This window comes from Prionailurus viverrinus, chromosome A2 (assembly GCF_022837055.1).
Source record: "Prionailurus viverrinus isolate Anna chromosome A2, UM_Priviv_1.0, whole genome shotgun sequence".
In the NCBI taxonomy this organism is placed as follows: domain Eukaryota; kingdom Metazoa; phylum Chordata; class Mammalia; order Carnivora; family Felidae; genus Prionailurus; species Prionailurus viverrinus.
The window spans coordinates 83,110,991-83,134,883 of record NC_062562.1 but is presented as its reverse complement, the minus strand read 5'-3'; the positions used below and the strand labels follow the sequence as shown (position 1 = coordinate 83,134,883).

The 23,893-nt window shown below is 35.6% G+C and overlaps 1 protein-coding gene and 1 pseudogene across 2 annotated transcripts in view; both read left to right on the top strand.

Annotated features, from left to right (window-relative positions):
- The window catches only part of LOC125161113 (protein Wnt-2b-B-like), a 50,234-nt pseudogene extending 34,560 nt beyond the window's left edge, over nt 1-15,674 (top strand).
- MAGI2 (membrane associated guanylate kinase, WW and PDZ domain containing 2) overlaps nt 1-23,893 on the top strand; it is a 1,356,537-nt gene that overhangs the window by 976,795 nt on the left and 355,849 nt on the right. The window lies entirely within an intron of this gene.

Here is a 23,893-nt window from a genome sequence, read left to right as displayed (position 1 = left end):
TCTTTGTGAACTATAAATGAATCTGGATGATTTCAGACACAATTTTCTTCCACTAATGGATTGAATCTTTTGTCAGATTCAGTTGACCTAAATTATGTATCAGTTCAGAGTTATTTTTAAATGTAAATTGGTCCTTACACAGATTATTATCTTAAAATGTTTAAGTGCTAAACTTGGAGAGGACCCTTAAAAAACAATCTAGTCTTTTCTCATTTCACGAATAAGACAATTGAGGCCCAAAGATGAAAACTGATTTTTTTCAAAATAATACAGCTACCTGATGGCAATCTCACCCCAGACAAGATGTGTCCTGGCTTAGATAACATGATTTTTTCTTTAAACCCTGCCCCCCTCCATGTGCAGAATAACATTATTGAGATATTAAAATGTTCTCATTGATTGAGGAGGTTTTTGGACTCTAAGGGAAAATGGAAAGTGGAGATGGTGGTTAACAACTTAAAAAAATACATTTGTATGGTCATATTTTAGGCTTTAGAAATTGGAAATTTGTGATAATCAAGAGAAACATGGAACTGAAGTTCACATTAGTTGTATTTCTGTAAATAGGAGGTCTTCAAAAACAATTTAGGCGTAAAAGCCTGAAAACAATGTTTTCAGTCTCAGATAGACTGTTCTCAAATATTTTGGAATTGCTTTTTTGGATAGCATACCTTTGATAGTTCCCAGGTGCCTGTAAGATTAAGTCTAAGCTCTCAACCACATACAAAACACCTCCCATCCACCCCTAATCCACTGTTGTGGTTTCATCTTCTGTTTACTCCTCTGGGAGCCTACTTCAGTCACATTAAGTGCTGTGCCATTCCCCAGAATAACATTTCACACCCCACTAATGCTTGTCATGCTGTTTTCTTTATTTTAAATTCCCTTCCTTCCCATTCCCATCCCTCCTCCGTGATAACCAAACTCCAACTCATTCTGGATACTGTAGCTCCAGTGTCACCTATTACTTCCTCCTGTGAAGCCTCCAGAGTGTTCCACATGAAATGAATCCCTCCCTCCTGTGATCCCCAAGCACCCTGACCATTCCTGTCAACTTTATTAAAGACAGTTGCTGGACAGTCTCCCTAATGCCCATACACCTTGACCATAGGCTGTTGAAGCTCTTCAGGGAGGAGCTGTTGGGTCTTCTTTGCCCTTACTCTAGCATCTGGGGAAAACTAACCCATAACCCTTCTCGAAGGACAGATTATTCAAGGAATGCTGAAATGGGACCTTCTCTGAATATACAAAGTTTATTTCCTCAATGCATAAAATAGAGGCCTTCTTAGATACCACTTAGTTTAGTTCCAATAATTTTGTGGACTTGTGATAAATGTATTGTTCTCTCACAGTGCCTTAAAGTCACACTGGACGATGACTTATCCCCAGTTAATTTAAGATTTTATTACAAAATAGAAAATAATTTTAAAATCCCAATCTTAGGACCAAGACTTAGATTATAATTTTAAAATATGATATAATTTGCAGCCCAGTATAATGATAACAGTGTGTATCATGAGACTGCCTAGTCTTACCTGGGATATTAGCTCCTTTCCCCCACTCATTTACATAAAGCCATGAATCAGGGTTTGCTGGATGTGTATAATTATATATAAAAGCCTCATACATATCTTAAGATCTATTTCTATTATAGGATGATTAAATGGCCATAATATATTTAAATTTATCCATGTTCTAATTTATATGTCAGTAAAGCCCCACAGGAAAATACCAATTGAGACTAAGGCTATTTGTTGGTCCATATAAACCCAACACAAGAAAACACCCTCCAAGTGATTAGTTGGCACTTTAATCAGAAAATATATACTTATAAAAATGCTTACATTTATTTTTTTTCCTTTGAGCTATGATTTACAGTAAATCACAGTTGGTCCATCAGCCATTGTTAGTTACTATCCTACTCTCAAACTTTAGCTTTAACATATATACTGTCTTAGTGTTGGCACACAAAACCATTCCAAGTACCAAGAAAAGATGATCCTTACATGTGATCATTCCATGTTTTTTAACACTGGGAAATTCAAAGATAAAATTAAAAAAAGCTCAAGAACCAAGGTTTACCAGGTTGTCTTTTTAAAGTGAATTCAATTTATATGATATACAGTGTCATTTTCATTCATAATGCAATGTGCAATGCTATATGCTATTCCAGTTAAGTTCTGGAGAGTATCACTCAACCTTCCTTTGATTAGCTTTGGAAAGGTACTGTTACATAGGGCTTATTTCTTCATGCCCTGCCCCATATCCATTCTCACAATGAGTAAATGGCCAAAATCTCTGCTGAAATGCTTTCTATGTAACATGCTGTTTAATAACAAAAATGTATACTATTGAGAGATCATTTTTCTGCATTATTTGTTCAATATCATGCATCTGTTTACTGCATGTTGTTGACCATCATCGTTAAGATTTTTAATTATGCTAACAATAATGTTATTTATATTTATATCTGTAATTTCCTTCCCCAGTAAATACCAAAACTCGAATGTGTTATATTCCCCTTGCATAGTGAGTATTATTATCAAATAATACTGAGTATTTGATCAAATACTTCCTAATCATTAGCCTATGTCATCTTCTCTACCACAGAATCTGCCATTTTCTTTATCCACTTTTACTCAGTTTATTCACTTTTCCTCATGCATTGATACCTTCCAATCCTATTCTTCTTTCCCTGACTTTGCATCCTGTCTGCTTCACAGAAGGGCAATTCATCCTTCCATTCTATCCATGCCTTTTTTACTTATTCTGGATTTATTTATGTAATTATTCAACAAGTGACTATTGAGCATCATCTATGTGCCAACAAGAGACAGGAATCAAATGGAAGTGTATACATAAGACTAAATTTTTTTTAAAGCAAACATACTTAGAATCCACACTCTGGGGAATTAAAAAAAGGACAACAACAAATGCTATTATGGGAACACTGATGATGAAACTTAGTCCTTGCCTTCCACCATCATTTAATCAAGAGGGGAAAGATATGTTGACAAATGTAAACACTGCCACGGAGAACCAAGACATTTATTCTGGTGGCTTTGCATTGCAGATTTTAAATTTTGTTTTTGTATCAATTTTACTATTGGTTTTAATATAGCAAGGTCCAGTTTTAATTTCACTTATTCTATAAAGACTTATCCAAATACTCTTTCTTATATTTCAGTTCCTATTGCACTTACATGTACATCACACATTTTAATAATTTTGTGTTTTTAAATTGTGGAAGCAGCAGGCTGTGTGAACACAAAATGGAAGCACCACTGAGTTCTCTTGTGGTTCTTTTTGCTGTCTTGTGGATCTTGGACTCAGTTCATCAGCTTCCCCTCTGCATTTAATACATGTTCCATTAACTGGTAATTCTCCTTCCAGGATCCCAGTGCAACAGAGATAATAAATTTGTAAAACGTACAAGAAAATTTAGTTCTTTCAATAGTAATGGTCCATACACTGGGGTCAGAGCAGGATGATGGAGCACATGCAAAAGAATTTTTTAAGAAATAAGTAGCTAAGTCTGCATGTCTTATTCATATACATGCTACTCTTTTTATTATAGCTTTCTGGCATATATTTTCTCACTTAACAGTTATTAAAAATAAAACATATAACATGACATTAAGAAAGTGTTTGATCCTAAGAAAAAAGAAAGTCATATGCACTGAAAGTTTCAGAACCACTCATGTTTAATAAAGGTCTTTATCCAAAAAGTAAATGGATTAGGCTTGATGGTTTTATCTTCTTCACTGACCTCCCTCTTAGTTCTTCAAAGTTAATTTACTTTGAGTTAATTGATCTTTTTCTGATGCTCCTGAAATACAGTGGGAAAGTACAGGTTTTGGAATCCAGTGGTCTTGGTTTTAAATCACTGCTGTGTGAGTGAAGTCAAGTTTCTTAACTTCTACGGGCCTTAGCTTCCTCATTTATAAAACAAGATTAACTTTTCCCACATTCTTTCAGGTATCTGTTTACTGGTTCAAAGGAAATGTTTTGAGTATTCTATGTACTAGCAATCATGCTGAATGCTAAGGTTATAACATCAAGAAGAAGAAAAAGAAAAACAAACAACAGGATCTCAGTTCTCATGGTGCCTGTAGTCTAGTTAAGGATATGGACAGATGTAGACAAACTGTAGACAATACATTATGATAAGTATTATCGTTGAGAGGTACTATAAAACACATAAGGGGCACCTGGGTGGCTCAGTCGGTTAAGCTCTATCTCTTAATTTCAGCTCAGATCTTGATCTCACAATTGATCTATTGTGAGACAGAGCCATGCACCAGGCTCCACTCTGAGTATGGAGGCTGCTTAAGATTCTCTCTTTCCCTTTCCCTCTGCCCCTCCCCACTTGTGCGCATGTGTGCACACACATATTTTCTCTCTCAAAAAAATAAAAATATAAGAAAGGTAAAAAATTATGAGAATTAAATAAGATAATGTATATATAGTGTGCCTAGCAGTTCCTGTCTTAATAGATACTCAATAATATTATTGTTGATATTTTACCTTCATCCTTTACCCTCCTAGTTTCTAACTATAAGGTAAATCCATAGATGGTCTATACTAGTATTTTCCCATAGAAATACAACATGAGCTACATATATAATTTTAAACTTTTTAGTAGCCACATTAGAAAAAGTAGAGGGGTGCCCAGGTGGCTCAGTCAGTTAAGCATCCAACTCTTAATTTTGGCTCAGGTCATTATCTCATGGTTTGCAAGTTTGAGCCCTGCATTGGGCTCTGTGCCCTGCTTGGGATTTTCTCCCTCCTCTCTCTTTCTCCCTACCCTACTCGCACTCTCTCTCTCTCTCAAAATAAATAAATAAACTTTTTAAAAATTAAAAAAAAGAAGTAGGAAGAAACATGAAATCAATTTTAATATATTTGATTTAACTTAATACATCTAAAATATTATATCAACATAAATATTTTTTAATAATTTTATATATATGTGTGTGTATATATATATATATATATATATATATATATATATATATATATTTAGTGTCCTCAAAATGCCATGATTATATTTTACTTTTAGCACATCTCAATTTGAACTAGCTACATTTCAGATACTCAATAGCCACATGTGGCTAATGGCTACCAAATTGGATGACACAAGTCTATACTTTCTAATTGACCAGGATTAAGTTTCTTGAGAGGCAGTGCACTGTAGGTAGTAAGCATATAATAGGATTTTAATTAGTAAACCCAGCATCATTTCCACCCTTCCTCCCTCTCTCCTTTCCTCAGGCACTAGGTATCAAAGATAAATTAGAAGCTGTGGATCTTGCCCTCAATTCCAATCCCCAACTCCCAATATAGTGAAGGAGAAAAAAGCAGAGTAGATACTTACAATATAGTATAATTACTGTAAAGGAGATTAAATGTGTATGGAATTAGATTGTAAGGACAGAGGAAAGAGTCACCTGGAGATGTTTGCAATGGTCTGCACGAAGCACTTAAAGCACAAAAGTCAGACTATCCAGGTCATATCAGGTTCCCTGCTTCCATAAAGAATATGCGTCCTAGCTTATTTCTGGCAAAAGTGCAAGGTTCCCAGCAGGGGCCTCTCTGATCACACTAGTGATGTGTGACATACTGGAGGAAAACCAGCTCCCAAACTGCTGTCATTAGACATAAAAACACAAATGCACCTCAATAAAACACACAGCTGCACTTCATTTTATTTCCTATCTGGTCCAGTCAGTTGGAGTGGACTTGTCCCATATTTTTTGTCAGTATGCAAATCTTTTTTCAAAGGATGGTTAGATGCAATAGCTCAATTTTCTTGCCAACCCAAACCTACTTATTGTTAGTGACTTGACTGTCTACTCAACTACTATGGAAAGCTTGTGGAAAATCTACTTCATCCCCATAGAGTCTGTCAGCCTCATATTGTGACCCAAAGACATGAGAGGAATTTTCTAGCATTGTAAAGTTCATATAAGAAAACTCTTAAAGACTCTTTTGGGATGCCTCAGTTGGTTCGGCGTCCGACTCTTGGTTTCAGATCAGGTTATGATCTCACAGTTTCATGAGTTCAAACCCCACATCGGGCTCTGTGGTGGTGGTGTGGAGCCTGCTTGGGATTCTTTCTCCCTCTCTCTCTGCTCCTCCCCCACTCATGCTATCTCCCTCTCTCTAAAAAATAAATAAACTTTTTAAAAAAGTTAAAAAAAGAAAACGCTTAAAGACTCTACTCATTTTCTAAATAACTTAGATTTAAAGAGGTATAAATGCCTTTCAACAAAAGCTGACTTACTATCCATTCGATCTTTTTCAAAGTTTGTGTACCTATGGCAAATCAGATAAATAAAAGTAAAAATGTCCACCAAACCCCTATTTTCACTCTAGCACACTGTCCTTTGACAGATGCCTTTACTTAACTGAACTCAGTGTGTGGAGTATCATGTGATGCTAGTTTGGCCTTAAGGAGGTGAAAAGCTACATGTCTTCTCCAGATCCTTTCTTTCTCAAGAGCACAGAATTCCTACCTGCAACGAGCGTATAGAATATTCATTTCCAAATAAATTCGCACCATTGTTTTGCCTTAATGGCTGCTTCTTAAAGTATATTTGTAAAAGCAATGTATAAAATATTGCTAGATCTGAATATTTAAGAAGTCATCATTGCATCTTCTGAAGAGGATTTAATGGACTTTTTTTCTGTGCTCTATGCTGATAATGTCCCAACGTAATAAGGAAACACTTAGAAAACTCCTGTAGCAGGTATAATTTTACCTAGTGGTAATGAATATTATGACATAGTCATGAATGTAGGAAGCTATGTAGTATTATGTGTAAATGGGCATTGAATACCCTTTTACTCTTAAAGTTTATGTTAGAGCTCGTAGTTTTCTCCTTACCATAGCTACAATAAATTCATAACAGTACAAAGTGTGTGTCATGAGAGAAAATGGTTCTTCTGAGAGAAAGAAAGCATGAATATATCATAATAGCTTAGTATAAAGTTTTGTTTATATAATGCAGGAAATGAAAGAAATGTTAATTGTTATAATACAAACACATAAAATCTATGAGAATGGTTAATATCAAGTTTCCTGAGGAAAATGACATTCTATCTTTCCTCTTCATGGGAAACTCATAAATCACTATGTATTAGCCAGCAGTGACAGTTTAAAATCATATTTTTTCCAACAAAAAGTGTTTTGCTTTATTATATTTTACTAGTCCAGAAAGAAAAATATGGAATTAATACATGCCCATGTTTTAAAAGAAAAATGTGAGTTCTGTGTTTGTATTTACAGTTTATAAACATTTGAAATCAAACTTACATATCAACTGTCCATGAATCAAGATTGAAAATATCTAGCTGCTAGTTACGAAAGTTAAATTTAAATCCTGTTTTCTCTTTGGAGGAAGTTCCTTCCATCTATGTTAGAATAGAGCTGGAGGTAACAGAAATCCAGAGGCTGGGTCATGAACTCTTCTGTTCATAAATGAGAATTAAAATGTATTTATGAAAACTCTCATTTTTTGTCTTGTTAATTAATATACAATTACTCTGTTTCCAGGTTAATATAACCAACTATCAACAAAAATTATTTAAACTTACATAATTTTTCAAAGTTTTACATATAACAAGCTAATAATTAGACAAATACTTTTTATCTATGACCCTCTGACTAAAGGTGATTCTAAATTTCAGTGTCATGAAATTATTCACCAATTCCCAATATCTCTGTGTATTACAGTATTTTACTTAACAAAAAATTGCAAGTATTTTCCAGGCACATTGTGTACATATTATCTTAAAATAAGGCTTATTGGAGCACCTGGGTGGTCAGTCAGTTATGCTTCTGACTCTTGATTTCAGCTCAGGTCATGATCTCATGGTTCATGGTGTTGAGCCCCATATCAGGCTCTGAGCTGACAGTGTGGAGCCTGCTTGGGATTCTCTCTCTCCCTCTCTCTCTCTGCCCCTCCTCCATTCATGCTTACATGCTCTCTCTCTCTCTCTCTCAAAATAAATAAGTAAACATTTTTTAAAAAATAAGTCTTATTATCTTTTATAGACAATTGTCTACATATTGTTTTTAAGTAAACTTTTGGAAGTCAAATATGCAAATGAAAAAAGTCCATTTGCAAGGCTAATTAACAATTGTTAAGAATTTTTTAATGTGTAAAAATATGGGTTTATGAAGTGTTATGCTTAATTATTTCAAAAGCATATTAAGATGATTGTTTTTAAACAATAATATTTTGTTTTAAAAAAGCTAAAATAGTATTGTGTTTAAGATAAACTCTAACAAGTAATGTTGAAATATTTTCTACCATTGTCATGCTTCCTTAATATTGCATAACTGTGTTTGACACATTTAGTATACAATTTGAAAAAGCAGCTAAATTCCTGTAGTTTTAAATGAGAATTACTTTGTGTATTTTGAAATAGTCTTGGGTAAGCTCTGAATAGGAGGTCAGTATAAAACAAAAAAGAGCTTACTTTATTTCATAGAGAAACTGATCAAGATATAGTACACTACCATCCACATCTTAGGCTTATGAACTATGTATTCAGTTTCATATATTTTAAGATTGTATTTAAGTGAGGGGCGCCTGGGTGGCTCAGTTGGTTAAGCATCTGACTTCAGCTCAGGCCATGATCTCACGGTCCACGGGTTCGAGCCCCATGTCAGGCTCTGTGCTGACAACTCAGGGCCTGGAGCCTGCTTCAGATTCTGTGTCTCTGTCTCTCTCTCTGCCCCTCCCCTGCTCATTCTCTCTCTCTCTCTCTCTCTCTCTCTCTCTCTCTCTCTCCCCCCCCCATTTCAAAAATAAACATTTAAAAAAAGATTATACTTAATTGACTGATGTTGTCCCTATTGAAATAACTATCAGAACCGAAAACAATTTTCTTTCCGAATAGAATTATTTTGGATTTTGCCTCAGAAACTATCTACTGTAACTTTTGGCACTGAAAGTAGTATAATTAATAAGTAATACTTTTTAACTTAAAGTGAAACTGAGCCTATATAAGTTATAAAGTGAATCTCTGAAAGAAAAAAATGCTTTTTCCTCTACCCATCTAGGTTTATTGACTGGGGCCTTGCAAATTAGACTGGCAAAAGATTAACAAAAGAGAAACTAACAGATGTTTATTAATAGGTGCATCCTGCATTTATGTGGAGTACTCACTGGTGAGGAATTCAAAGGAGTGGTTAGAACTTGAATTTATATACCATTTTAGCAAAGAACAATAATTTTGCAGAGAAGTGACAAGACCAAGGAAAAGACTTAGAGTTTCTAGGATTTTAAGCAAACTATGGGAAGGCAAATATATGGGGAAACGAATGGTAGATAAGGACTAGTTTTAGCAAGGTTTCTTGTATAGAATCCTCTGGTTTCTGGGCTGATAAAAGGCCCGGAGTTGTCTGAAGTTATTAACTTGTGTGGTACCTGGTAAAGAGGGGAGAGTCCATATACAAATATATATCTTGCCTCAGGAAAATGGGTGGACACAGAGCAGAGAGCTTTTCTTGTATCTGCTTCTTCTTAATTGTCATCAGCTCACAATAATCCTTCAGACCAAGTGGCGTATTTTGGATGGCCTATCCTGCTACCTTTACACCTATATTCCACTTCTGCAAACTGAAGAAAGTTGCGGAAATTATTTTAAATTTTAGGGAAAAAAATCCTGTTTCTGGACAACATGACCTCAGTGGTCAAAAACTTCCCAATTCTTTGCAGTTACCTAGTGAGGAAAGAAATCGTTTACATGTTAAGTTGATCTTTGAAAAATATATCATAACAAAAGAATCAAATTAAACAATAATAAAGTCACATCAAATTTGATTAAGTAATACATTACTTACATAATTATATAATATATTAAACTCTACTAGTATTTTTAAAACTTCCTTTTAATGATATTTTCCCATCTATTATCTATTTATATATAAATCACAATATATTCGTATGCACATATCACATTTATATAAGTATATATAGATATATAAGTATTTGAAATTTTTTTAATGTTCATTTATTTTTGAGAGAGAAAGAGAGAGAGAGGAAAAGAGAGAGAGAGAGAGTGGGGGAGGGGCAGAGAGAGAAGGAGACATAGAATCTGAAGCAGGCTCCAGGCTCTATGCTGTCAGCACAGAGCCCAATGCAGGCAGGACTCAAACTCAAGAACCATGAGATTATAACCTGAGCCAAATTCAGATGCTTAACCAACTGAGCTACCCAGGCACCCCTATTTATATAAGTATTTGAACAGTAAAATTATTTATCTGCTTAAACATTAATAATTCATGCAGTTACTAATATATATTTATAATTACTAAATAATTGGTTACTTAAATTGACCAAGGCTGAGATTAATTGATTGGCTTACAATTGTAATCTATTTTTTATTTATTTATCTGGCCTTAGCTATACACATTAAAAGTCTAAGATAACATCCACCACTACTGAAATGTGAGCTTTGCAACATGAAATATATACTATAATTGCAAACTTTGTAACACGATAGGGAATAAAACATTGTATAGCATCATATTAGTTGAAGATTCCGAACACATAAAGGAAAAAACTAGTCTTACACACACACACACACACACACACACACACACACACACACCATACCACACAACTACATGTAAAGCACTGTGCTAGACTTCTCAAAGGAATGTGCACTGGTGGTAGAGACAGGTAGGTAATAAAATTAATATAATAGAATCTTCATTATAAAACATGTCATGGGAGCAGAGGCAATATTTCTATCAAATATGGGAGGATTGGAGTCAGAATAAAGGTAGAGAAGAAAGGAATATTTGCAGTACAAGAGATGAACAGGACTCAAGATAAGGGAAGAAGCAGAAAACATTAGTTTTTTACACCTTCTATCTAGAAAGGAGGGATGGAGAAAATCTGTTATAACTACTTATCCCCTTTTACCCCCCTACTATGTGTTATACTTACCCCAGTCCTGTGCTATAGGTATTATTGCTCCCATTTTTATACATGAGGAAGTATTTTTGCATCTTAAATTCTATAAAATCTAAAATAAACTATCTGTTTTTGTCATTGATTTATTTTATAATAAATTTTACCCCTTGAAAGAAGTAGGAGGAAGTGTAAGTATGTGGACAATATCTTCCTCAAGTTAAAAGTGAAGCAAGACATCTACAAGGATAAAAATAAGAGATTAAAACAGAAAGCATAGAAGTTACATAAAAAAAGACTATCTAGGGGTGCCTTCTGGCTCAGTCGGTAGAGCACAGGACTCTTGGTCTCAGGGTTGTGAGTTGGAGCCCCACGTTGGATGTAGAGATTACTTAAAAATAAAATCTTTAAAATAATATAAGAGGAAAGACTATCTAAAAAGACAACACTAAAATATATGGGCAAAAGACACAGCAGTTAATTCAACAACAATAAAAAAAGAATTTAAATATAATAAACATGAAAAATATTTAACTGAGCTGTTATCAAAGAAATGCAAAGTAAAACACTGAGACATTTCACTTTAAGTTTGCAAGGCGTTGAAAGACTGCAATCTTCAGTACCTCTGAGTATGCCAAGGTTGCAGATGTATACTGAGGATTCCCAAGTGCTTGGGAATCAATCTATTCTTTCTTTTTTATTTTCCCCCATACTACAGATCTATCCTAAAATGTAGTGATTTCATTGTTGTTGTCCTTGTTGTTGTTGTTGCTTGTAGTTTTTAAAGCATTTTGTTACTATTCCTTGAGGGGACTAAAAGCACACTAAGGCTTCACAATACAAAGGCTCCTGAGAATTAGACAGGATGTTGTTTTTTAAGTGAATAAAAATGAAAAACCACTCTGGATGAAGGCTGACTTAGGAATTGCTATGTAAGAATTTATAGTTATAAGATAAATATACAGAAAAAAGAAGTCTGCTTTTCTTAGTCACAATGCTCTGGTTTACATTTGTCTATGACAATAAAAAAGAAAATGCCCCCAGAAAGGAATGGCTCAAGTCATGTTAAGCAATAGGACATCAAGCAGAATGATGAACATATTATTTGGGAGTATAGGGGAAATAACATCCATCAGTTTAAATCTTGTTTCTCTAAACCACAGAAATAACCTGAAGACTATTTAAACATGAATTCCCAATAATTTTAGTTCTATTACCATGAAATATTTCTCCCAATCGTGTGTGGATGATGATGTCATGTGCCATTCCAACCTAAAAATAGCGTGATCAGTCCATATCTCATTAAAAGACTAAATTTACCTCAAACTAAGGCTACTCGTCATCAAATATTGCCAACAGAATGTTAGCGCAGTCTGAATGATTTAATTAAACCACTCCAGCAACCTAATTGTCTCTAGAATGTTCTTTCTTTTATTAAGAAATTGTGTGAGTAAAAACACAAGATCTGATTATACATTTGGGTTTGTCTTTTTTTTTTTTTTCATTTTACTCCACTCCTCTTCACTGCCCTAATAACAACTGATTAAAACATCAGACCTGCACGCTAAATAACTAATTTTAGTTCAATAAAGACTTGACAACATTTTATAATCAATTTTATGAGAGATCATTCGAGCTGAATTTAGTTAAACTGACTGAAGTAAGTAGATAATGAAGTATTTATCTTTGCTGGAAGAGAAACCCAGGTAGAGAAGCTTTCAGCTGCTGCTGAGAAGTTCTAACTAGGAAGCCGCCAGTCACAACGGACCATTATGTTTCTAATTACCCTTATTAACAGAAGAAAAAGGAGCAGAAGATTTTCTCTGGAGAATCTTAGACAATCTGCTGTTTCCAAATAAACTAGATGATATTGGTCAATACATTATATTTTACAGTTAGGTTTTGTCATCAGAACAATGGTAAGTCAGAAAACTGAGCAAACCAAATGCAGTCAGGCATTTCTTTATGAACAAAATGTGAATGTTACATTCTTCTGTACTTACAGGAGAAAAGCTAGCAAACCCAATGTGTTCCGTAGATGTCTTTTTGTGTATTGTTTGCGGGGGGGGGGGGGGTGTTTGTTTATCCTTAAGAATTCTGGTTCTTAAACAACTACTTATCTGGTGAACAATAATCAAACTTTCTACATGTATTTGGGCTTTGTCCATTGTAAAGACTGGCTTTTCCCCCACCATAAACTAGTAGCTACATTGATGTGAGTTATACTTCCTCCTAGAATATCAACACAGCATTCTAGTTGAAATCCTGCTGTTGTGTTTAAAGATAGTCTCATGGATTTCACATCAGATATCAGTAAGATTTCTGCACTTGGCAGAGAAATCAACCTTGAACATTTTGTGTGTGTGATATTAGGTTAAAATGTCTTAATATTTCTTTGTGTGCCTGTGTGTATGTGTGTGTCTGTGTGTGTGTTGTGTTTTCAGGGGGAAGAGTGGGAGAGTACTTTTTCATTGAATTATTCCTTGGTATTATTCAATTATCTAAATTTTCATATCTTAGACTGTGATTATTTTTGCTCTTCAGGGTCTGTCTCCTTCACTGCCTCTGTCATGAATATCCATTTCAGTTACATTGATTCGAAATCTCATATTTAAAAGAAAAATATTTTACTGATTTAATAGTAACTGAAAAGTACTGCCTGATATCAAGAGGGTAAACAATTTACGAAGATGAGAAAATGAACCAGTCCAATGTCAAAAAAAATATTTGCACTGGACAGAGTTAACAGTTAAATAGGCAAGGAAAACTTTATTCAAGACTATTACAATAGGGGAGGAGATGGAACTCAACTTACTTGAAAAAAAAAAAAGATTTTTAAATGCTGGGGTAGGCTCATGGAAAATCTTTGGAGGACTGTGGGGCTGGAGGAAGGGGAAGTTTGGTCAAAATGATTAAGCCATTCACTTATGCCTGCTAATTGGCAGTTATCTAATTAGGGTCCTATCCTCCTACAGAGACTGGGAAATAGAGATGGTATCTTTTTGGTGATTACATTTGGAAGGGATGTCTCCCAAGTTCTAGAGAAAGACATTTCTGGGTCATGGAGGATTTACATCTCAGAGGCAGAGAAAGAATTTACAGCTGCAACTTTCTAAAGCAAATACTCTAAGAAATGGGAAGCCAGAGGCCCATAGTCAGGAAGAAAACTGTCTAAAGTTAAATCAAGCTGAGGAGAATGTTAAGGCCATTTTGGTCACCATGATATTACAAAAGGTACAGATAATCAAACAGGAGAAAGAAAACTAATAGGAAGGGATTTTCTGGAAGAGCGATGTTGTGAGGCACAGTTAATATCAAGAGTAAAATCAGGTTCAGGTGTGTAACTTTAATAAGCAGCCTCCAGACCCAGACATGAAATCAGCAGTAACACCATCAAGTCATTTCAGTGTTCTCTTAGTAAGTTGGTCAACTGAGTCAACACTGTTGTTTCAGTCTCTGATTTATTTTTGATCATGATTGCTTGATTTGATGTGACATTCCTTTGAAGAATAGTGTATCTGATTACAGCATGTAGATAGCCAATTTCTATTCTTGGCTCTTTCTGAAACATCATACTCACACACACACACACACTTCTGCTTCATGGAGGATTTATATCTTTCTTTCTCCTCCCCTTTTCTGATATGTAGTTAAAGCCTAAATTCTGTAGACAGTGTTTAATTTTATTATGCTCTCCAACATTGTTACTAAAGATGAATATAATAACCCCAATCCTCTTTAAATTAGAATTAAAGAAGACATTACAATTTAATATGTTGGAAATTTATTTCGAAACTTACCTGAAACTGGATAGAGCCCCTTCCTGCTGTGGAGACAGAAGGGACACCATTGTCAGTCTTTAAGTGGAAGTGAAGTCATCTGATAGATAAGACTGGAATCCCTGTCTTATTTTTTATAACCTTGGAAGTTAGTAAATGTTCAAAAAAAGATGTTAGTCTTATTCCAGTGTCTGAGTCCTAACCAAGGTTTCTGTGAGTTTCTGGAGAATTCTTAAGATCATGTTTTAGCTCTGAGTTCCTGCCCACCATTCTCTTGCTCTCACATTTCACCTTCTATGGCTGTTTTCTCCAGACCAACCCAAATGTGGAGCTCAATGCTGCTTGCTTGATCTTCTTAGAAATGTCACATAACACATTACCAGGTGAACAGAATTTACTGGTGGTTTGAGCAAATGCGTGTGTGTGTGTGTGTGTGTGTGTGTGTATGTGTGAAGAAATTTAAACTAAATTTTTTTGGTTGCACAGCTGTGCAGTGGTTTCTGAAGCTTGAGTGTCATTGCCATGGTGTAAGTGGCTCCTGTACTCTGCACACCTGCTGATGCCACACAGGTGATTACCTGCAGTAGTGCTATGATGGGGCTGTGCGGGTGACAGTGACCCAGGATGGCATCAACTCTACAGCAGCCCGCCAAGGCTATTGCCGTGGCATCCATACTGACCATATATACTTTGACAACTCTCCAGACTACCTTGTCTTGGGCAAGGTTGTAGGTTCCCTAGGCACTTCAGGCCATGTCTGCAGCAAAACATCTAAAGGGGATGGACGGTTGTGAAATCATGTCTGTGGCCTAGAGTATGACACAACTCGAGTCACCCGCCACACACTTAGTGTGAGTGCACATTCCACTGGTGCCATATGGTGCAGTACAAGGAGTGCAGACACCCTGTGGACATCCATACTTGTGAGTCCCCCATGAAGGCAGAGTGGCTGGACCACACTTGAACACATAAACATCTCACTCATCCCTCTGCTCCAAACCTCCTAATTTGGGGTGCTTGGGTGGCTCAGTAGGTTAGCCATCCAACTCTTCATTTGGGTTCAGGTCATGATCTCATGGTTCATGGGATCTAGCCCAACGTCAGGCTCTGCACTGACAGCACTAAGCCTGCTTGGGATTCTCTCTCCCTCTCTCTCTGGCCCTTCCCCACACTCACTCACTGTCTCTCAAAATAAATAAATAAATTAAAAAAAAAAAAACCTCCTAACTCAAAAGCACAAAATCTTTGCATGCACACCTTCCATAAAGGAACGGTAAACCTCAACTCTGGGCTGCTACAGCTTCTATTTAAGGACTAGGAGAGTAATCCAGAAGGACTCGGCTGTCCTGTTTGGTTCCTGGGAAGGAATTGACAGGGATGTAAGAAACTGAACTGAAGGAAAGTAGAAGAGTCAGGGGTCTTCAGAATGATGTAAGTTGCACTAAAGCACATGGTCAAAGCTCACTTTTTCTTTCCCTTGGAAATTTTTTTTTTACTTTTTACAACTACTTTGGCTACTTCGACATCAGTATGTTTTCATAGGTTCGATTATCTTCCGCTTCTTCTTTCCCTTCCTTAAATTTCTCTTCATTCCTCATGCAGAACAATTTAGCTTTCCCTTCTTTTTTCATGATTTTCTTTAAAAAGATAAAACTCACAGGGCCTTACTTTTTATAACCAAACAAAATTATTCAGGTATTTTCCCATATATAAACATTATCATGGAAAAGGAATCTGTTGCCAGCTATTAAAATAATGATTTCCATCTCTCTGGATCATTTTATATCCGAGGGTTATCATGTTCTGAGATGTCATGCTCAACATGCTCCAGGGTCATATCAAATTAATTGTACCCAAAAGCTGAATTCCTAACTAGGAAGCTAAGTGAAATATGTATCATTTATTTAGGGTATCCCTTTGCTCGATACTGAGCTAATTAAGAAACATAATTAATAGAGCCCTCTCTCTTAGGGCCAAGAACAAAGATTTAACCCCCTGTTGTTTTCTGGATTCCATAAGCCATAATCCTATCTGACATTACATCAACCTTTGTACTTCAACATACTTTCATAATATTTTACGTTTCTCACATTCATTCATTCATTTGTTCACTTATTCAATAAGAGACTATTTGCTTTATATCAAGATACCGTGGAGCTCAAGTGGAGTATAGATCAAGTAAACCAGAAAATAAACAGTAAAATTTCATATGGTAAAAAATTCTAATAAAATAAAGCAGGATATTGGGTAGAGTGAAGGGAAGGTGGTAGCTATTTTAAATAGTATAGTTAGTTCCTCTGTGAGCATATGATATTTGAGGAGACATGACTGATGAAGAGTTAATTATGAAAGTATCTAAGGAAGGATATTCTGGGCAAAGGAAAGGACAACGGTAAAAGTCCTAAAGTAGAATTTGGCTTCATACATCCAGAGAAAAACGAGGGAAAATAACAACAGCAACAACAAAATAAACCAAAACCATCGATGTGGCTGGTGTACAGAGAACAAAAAGGAAAGCACTAAGACATGAAATCAGAGAGTTTGGCAGGAATGAAAGGCCTCGTAAGCTCTGGCATGGAGTTTGGATTTTTTGCTAAATCACATTGGAATATTTTTTTTTAATAATGGAGTATGATTGTATTGGATTTGTTCTTTTCTTAATCACTTTGCTGTGTGGAAATTATATTTTATATTGATTATTTTTAAATTCAAGGAATCATTTTAAAACTATTGGTGTATCTATCCAAATTGTTCTGTAGTCTATTTTATTCATTCATGTTTCTTGAGTACTTACTATGGTCCTGACATTGGACTAGACCTGGAAATTCAACAATGATCAGGAGGTGGTTCCAGCACCCAAAAACACACACCCTCATAGAAAAAGGTTTTCTTATGTTTTCCATAGACAATTATTATTGTCCATGTTCTATGCATTCTTATTAGAATCAACAGGACTTTCCATGAACTTTTTATCTGGATCTTGGATAATATCTATTTTTAGCCCCATACTATGCTTCTATATCCATTTTATGCAGAACAAATGTTTAAGAATATAATTGCCAGAGAAGAACAAATACTGCATAATGCCACTTCCATGTGTAATCTAAAACAAAACAAAGCAAAACCAGCTCATAGATGCAGAGAACAGATTGGTGGTTGCCAGAGGCAGAGTGGGAGGTGGGAAAAATGGCTGAAGGAGTTAAAAGGTACAAAGTTATGGTTATAAAATAAATAAGTGATGAGGATATAATGTACAGCACGGTGACCACAGTTAATAATATTGTTTTGCATATTTGAAAATTGTTGAGAAAATAGATCTTAAAAGTTCTCTTCACAAGAAAAAAATGTCACTACATATAGTGATGGATATTAACTGGACTTATGCTGATCATTTCACACTATATACAAATATCGAATCATTATGTTGTACATCTGAAATAATATAATGCCAATTATACCTCAGTCTAAAAAAAAAAACCTCCAGTTAAAAAAAAGAGAATGTATTTACATTTGAATCATGTTCTTAGCATTTTTTTTTTCAATTTCATGATGTCTTCCAAGTTCTTTTTAGCAGGAAAACTTCATTCATGGTAAAAAATTGAAAAATAATAGCACCTGTGTAGAACTTTTTCTCTTTAGAGTGGTATTCCAAGTTAATTTGAGCTTGAAAATATATTAAGTAACTAGGAAAATACCTGTAACACTAGATCATAGTTTCTGTAACACTAGATCATAGTTTCTGTGTTGGGTCATTTCTATCCCCTCTCCTCTTGAACTGCAAAAGTGCAGAGGGTGCAAATTGCCCCACAGACTGACAATCAAATGCCTGATTATTTGTGGATGTTTTTGACCTTGAAGAGCTGGGTGATGAAGATGAGGGAATGCTTTGAGCACAACATTGGGAAAGAAACCAAAAGCTGAAGGCAATACCAGTTTCCTGTTAAGATTCAATCTCAGGAAGCATGGAGCTGGGGCTTTCTGTGCACTTTTGACTGTTTGCCTTGACTTCCCTCTTCCTTCTCTTTTCAGTGGACTTTAAAATTTTAAGGATTTTTCTTAGTCTATTTATCTCATAATCTCTTATTCTATTTTATCTGTATTCCCCCTCCCATTTTCTTTCCTGTTTTTCCCACAACACAAGAGATATTTGCATTAAACAAGAGTTACTAAAGGACCCTGTCTGTGAAAATCTATTTTGAAGTTGGAGGAAAAGGCAAGACAGCTTTCTGAACTTTCTTTCCCCTTGGGGTAAGAATGTTGTTAATAAATTATTCTCCTCCTTCAAAAGAACTAGCATTTTGACTATTGAACATTTTGGAAACAATTGTATATTGTATCTTACAGATCAAGCTTTATTGTAGACTAAGTGCTATTTAATGAATATACCTTAGACCTTCTCTCACTTTATAAAAAGAACTGTTTATTGATTATAAAATTAACTAAAGTGTGGTTATAGAAATCTTTCAGATTTCATAAGGAACATGTGCTCTTTTCATTCCTACAACAAAAGGACTTACTTTGGGCAAAGCCTAGATACTAGAAATTCAAAACTCATTGAGATATAAGGATACAAAAATCAATGAACTATGTGGTCCCCATAGTCCCCACTATCTAATGGTGGAGAAAGATGTTAAAATCAACTATTATATTACAAATGAGAAGAGCTATAACATTTGAACCAAGGTTATGAAGTATAGCCATGACTATGTTGCTAAGAATGATGGTCAGGGGACACTTCTAAGAAGGGTAACACTTAGCTAAGTCATAGAAGACAGAATTTAGCTGGGAAAGGGAAGTAAGAAGCAGAGGAAACAACATATGCAAAAGCCAAGAATCAAGGGACTGTGGTAGAGTCTGAGCATGAAGAAAAGTCTGAGCACAAAATGTTAATGTGAGAAAGGAGATACACTTGCAAAGATGTGATAGTGACAGATCGTGACAGACCTAGTGTGCCATTCTCACTTGCAAGCACAGAGAAAAGGACCAAGGGATTTCTGGAAGGGAAAATGAATGAGTGAATCTGCATTTGTTGAATATTTACTCTGGTGGTAGGAAATAGGGTGGATTGGAAGGGACAAGGTAGAGGCAAAGGGAAAAATTAGGAAACAATTACAAAATTCTGGATAAGAAATGAGATTTTAGCAACAATCATAGGAATGGAAAGGAGAGGAATTATGTGAGAGATGATTAAGGAGTGGAGTAAAGGAGTTCTTAAATAATCAGAAGAAGGAGGAAGAAATTCATGGTGGCTGTCATTCTGGTTTGGACATCTGGCAGCTGCAATGCTGGTAACTAGGACAGAACAGGTTAATGGAAGACCTGTTGGGGGTAAAGACTGTGATTCAGTTTCAGCCATGTTGATTTAGGCAACAAGACTGGATACAAGACTAAAAAGACTGGATACAAGACTAAAAAGTCCATGAAAACAATTAGATGGTTCTCATAAGCATATACAGAGTCAGAAAAGTATACTGAGTCATGAAAGTTTCACTCTTTCATTCTATAGAAAGACATTTTATTTTAAAAATTCATTTCTGTTTACCACTACTCCCCCAGTTTGCTCTATCTTCTGAAGAAATATCACACTTAACAGACATTATATCTGCATGTTCTGCAAACACTTTATTATGAATCCGTTAGGGTATATACTTGCAAATATTTTGTTTCACTCTGTTTTACCCCTTAGGCAATGTCATGCACATATTCCAGCAAACAGTGTAGTGAAGCAAGAACAGAATAGCAATGTGTTGCTAGTTACCAGATCTGTAGATTCTTCCTTGTCAGTGTCTCTCACTGGTGTCCTTTCTTCACTCTGCCCATCATGATTATCCCCAAATAGGATCCTAGTCATCTCCTGCCTTGAACACCTTTATCAGAGTTCTTAAGTACAAGCAAGGGAAACTGATTCTGATTCTTTAATGCAGAAAATGAAGTTTTTGAAAGGCTTTGGGAAGCTTAGAGAATCATGAAGAAGGTACGGAAAAAAGACAGACTTGGAAAATAAGGAAAAACAAAAGGGAGTTTTCCTAGCCAGAATCTCAGCCAGGGTCATCCCACAGGGACAGGCCAAGGAAGATACTGCTGTTTCTAGCCAGACTGCCACGGCTGCCCCCAGAAACAGCTGTGGCAGTCTCTTCCACCACTACAATAAATTCTTCAGTTACTGCTTCTTTGCATCACTGACTCCAGATTCAAAATTTCAGGTGGTTGTGTCTGATTGTCCAAGTCTGGATTGGATATAGGTCCATGCCCTAGTTTTCAAGTTTCTGGAGAAATCAAGTATCTGGGCTTTTCAACTTCTATAGTTGGACACCTCCCACTAAGACTGATGCTGTAGAGGATAATACAGTAAAATATAAGAAATATATAGGAAAGAGGGTTTGAATCAGGACAGCCACAGAAATGCAGCTGTCCCCTTGAGTAACCAACTTATTACCTCCTTGTTCATTTATCTGTTTTATTCTAAGCACTGTTCTGGACATGTGCTATATACTAATGGTACAAATATCAAGAATGCAAGTACCTGATTAAGGTTTTCCCCAAATATATCTATGATATTGTTTTTTTTTTTTATTCTGACACTACAATAGTTACCAATTACTTAAGGGTCTTCAACCTGCTATTCAAAAACATTACATCGGGGGCACGTGGCTGTCTCAGTCGGTAAAGTATGCTATTCTTGATTTCAGAGTCATGAGTTTGAGCCCCACATTGAGGGTAGACTTTACTTTTAAAACATTCCATCAATTGATCTACATTACACATACAGCCTTTCCCTTTATTGTTTTCTAACATAAATTCTCTTCTCTAAATAGGTGATTATCTTACAATTCACATACATTCCCGTGTTCTCTGCAAAACTATCCATCTTTCTCACCTACTTCTCCCTAACCCATACCTGAACTCATCTTATTTTTTTTAAGTTTATTTATTTATTTTGAGAGAGACAGAGACAGGTGGGGGAGGGGCAGAGAGAGGGGAAGAGAAAATCCCAAGCATACTGCCAGGACAGAGCCCGATGCAGGGCTTGAACCCACGGAACCATGGGATTATGACCTGAGCTGAAACCAAGAATCAGAGGCTTAACTGACTGGGCCACCCAGGTGCCCCTGAACTCATCTTATTTTTTTCCCCAAGTAGTGTCCTACTTGCATTCTTTGCTTCCTTCGTGATTCTACTTGAAAATCAGTAGGTCTTGAAGCTATTGAAAAATTAAAGGCATACTTACGGTGTGTGAAATCATACAGTATCTATGTATATTACTAAGTCATACCTGCATCTTCATTCATAAATACTCTTTATGGATCTATTTTTACATTAGATGCTCTTACCTCTCTAAGTAGATTATAAATTATTCAGAGGTAAGGATCTCATCTGTTAGTGTACCCCTCTGCCATATCTAGCATGTTAAATACAAAGTCTACTCCATCATGTATCTGTGAAACATGTGGACAGATATCTGGCCAGTTTCAGCTCTCACCAGACACTTTCAAAGAATTTATGATCTTGGAGTCCGTTCTTCTGAAACTTAATTTCATTCTGTTCTACAGTCTCTAACTCTAGGTAAATCCTATTCATCATTTCACAAATGTACAACCTTCATATCACAGTAGGAACCAGGCAAGGATGACTGGGCACAAATTCACTGTCATTATTAGAAATTACCTGAAGCCAATGCCCAGGTGATGCTAGTCATGTCATCTTCATAGAGGAAAGATGGCATTATTATAAATTGAAACAGTAAATTTCTGTGCTACACCATATAATCTTTTCATGCTTTGTAGAGTTAAAACAAAAGAAATGAGACTCATTTAAGAATCTGATTATTTTGTCAGTGTCACAGAATGACATATTAATTGGGTAGTAAATTTGCAAAATGCTCTTATGAATGCAAACAAAATGTGTCTTTTGTAAATTAAGTAAAAAAAACAGATGCCGATTTCTCACACAAAGTTCCTTTCTGATGCTGTCAGAGCAGTAGTTTTTGAGAGTTTTGGCAGATGGCATTACAATTCAAATAAAATGAAATAGACTTCCAAGTACATCCATATTTTCTTGTCGCATAAATGCCAGAAGAATTTTTAGTTTCTAATGTTTCTGAGTGTCCTCATAAATATAACCTGTGTTACTGCATAAATACTGATGATTACATTATGACTCTGATGTTAGCTGAGATACTGTATGTTGATATCTTTCTGTACAACTACATCTATTGCAGAACAAGGAAATGTAATATAACGGGCTTTAAAAATATTGAATTTGGACCCCTACTGAAGAATAAGGTGGACATTATTTCAGAGTTTTGGGGCATTTTTCATAAATGAGGGATGTATCCACATTCTCATACCAATATTCAAGACAGTGGGAATTCTAAGGAGGGACAGTCCAAAAAGGAATCCCCTCTTCAAAAGGATTCCAGCACTGCCACTCACAGCCCTTGTCAAAACTAATTCTAGTTGTGACATTGGGCAAATTATTTAACTACTTAGCACACTAAAATAATCCCCTCCCCCACAGAGTTGCTTTGAGGATCAAATGAGAGGTTTCACGTAAAGCACTCTGCACAGCACCCAATATATAGTATTGATCGATTATAGCTGAATTTAGTGTTTCCATGGTGCTAAATAACTGAAGTGAGGCAGGAAGGGGTATAATTTTGACCATGAAAAATTTAAAAGATAACCTCCTGGGTACATTGGGACAGGAACACAAATAGCATTTATTGAGATTAAATGCCTTTTTTTTCATCATAGAATAAACTGCCCTCAGTAAGAAGAGTTGCCAGGTAAATATTGACTCATATTTTATGACAGAGCTCTAGGGAAACTTCCCTATAAAGCATCTGCTGTCCACTACAGTTCCTCCTATAAATAGTCATCCCTTCACTTGAACACCTGCACATACTTCTACCTTGACATTTCCCAATTTATAGAATTTCTCCTCACTTTATTGCGCTTCTCTTTAATGAACTTAGTGAGTTTTTTGTACAAATTGAAGGTTTGTGCACCCTTGCACTGAGGGTCTGTTGGTGCCATTTTCCAAATGGCAAGTGCTCATTTTGTGTTTCTGTGTCACAACTTGGTAATTCCCATAATATTTCCAACATTTTCATTATTATTTTATTTGTTATGGTGATCTGTGATCAGTGATTATTACTGGGATGATAGCATTTTAGAACTTTTT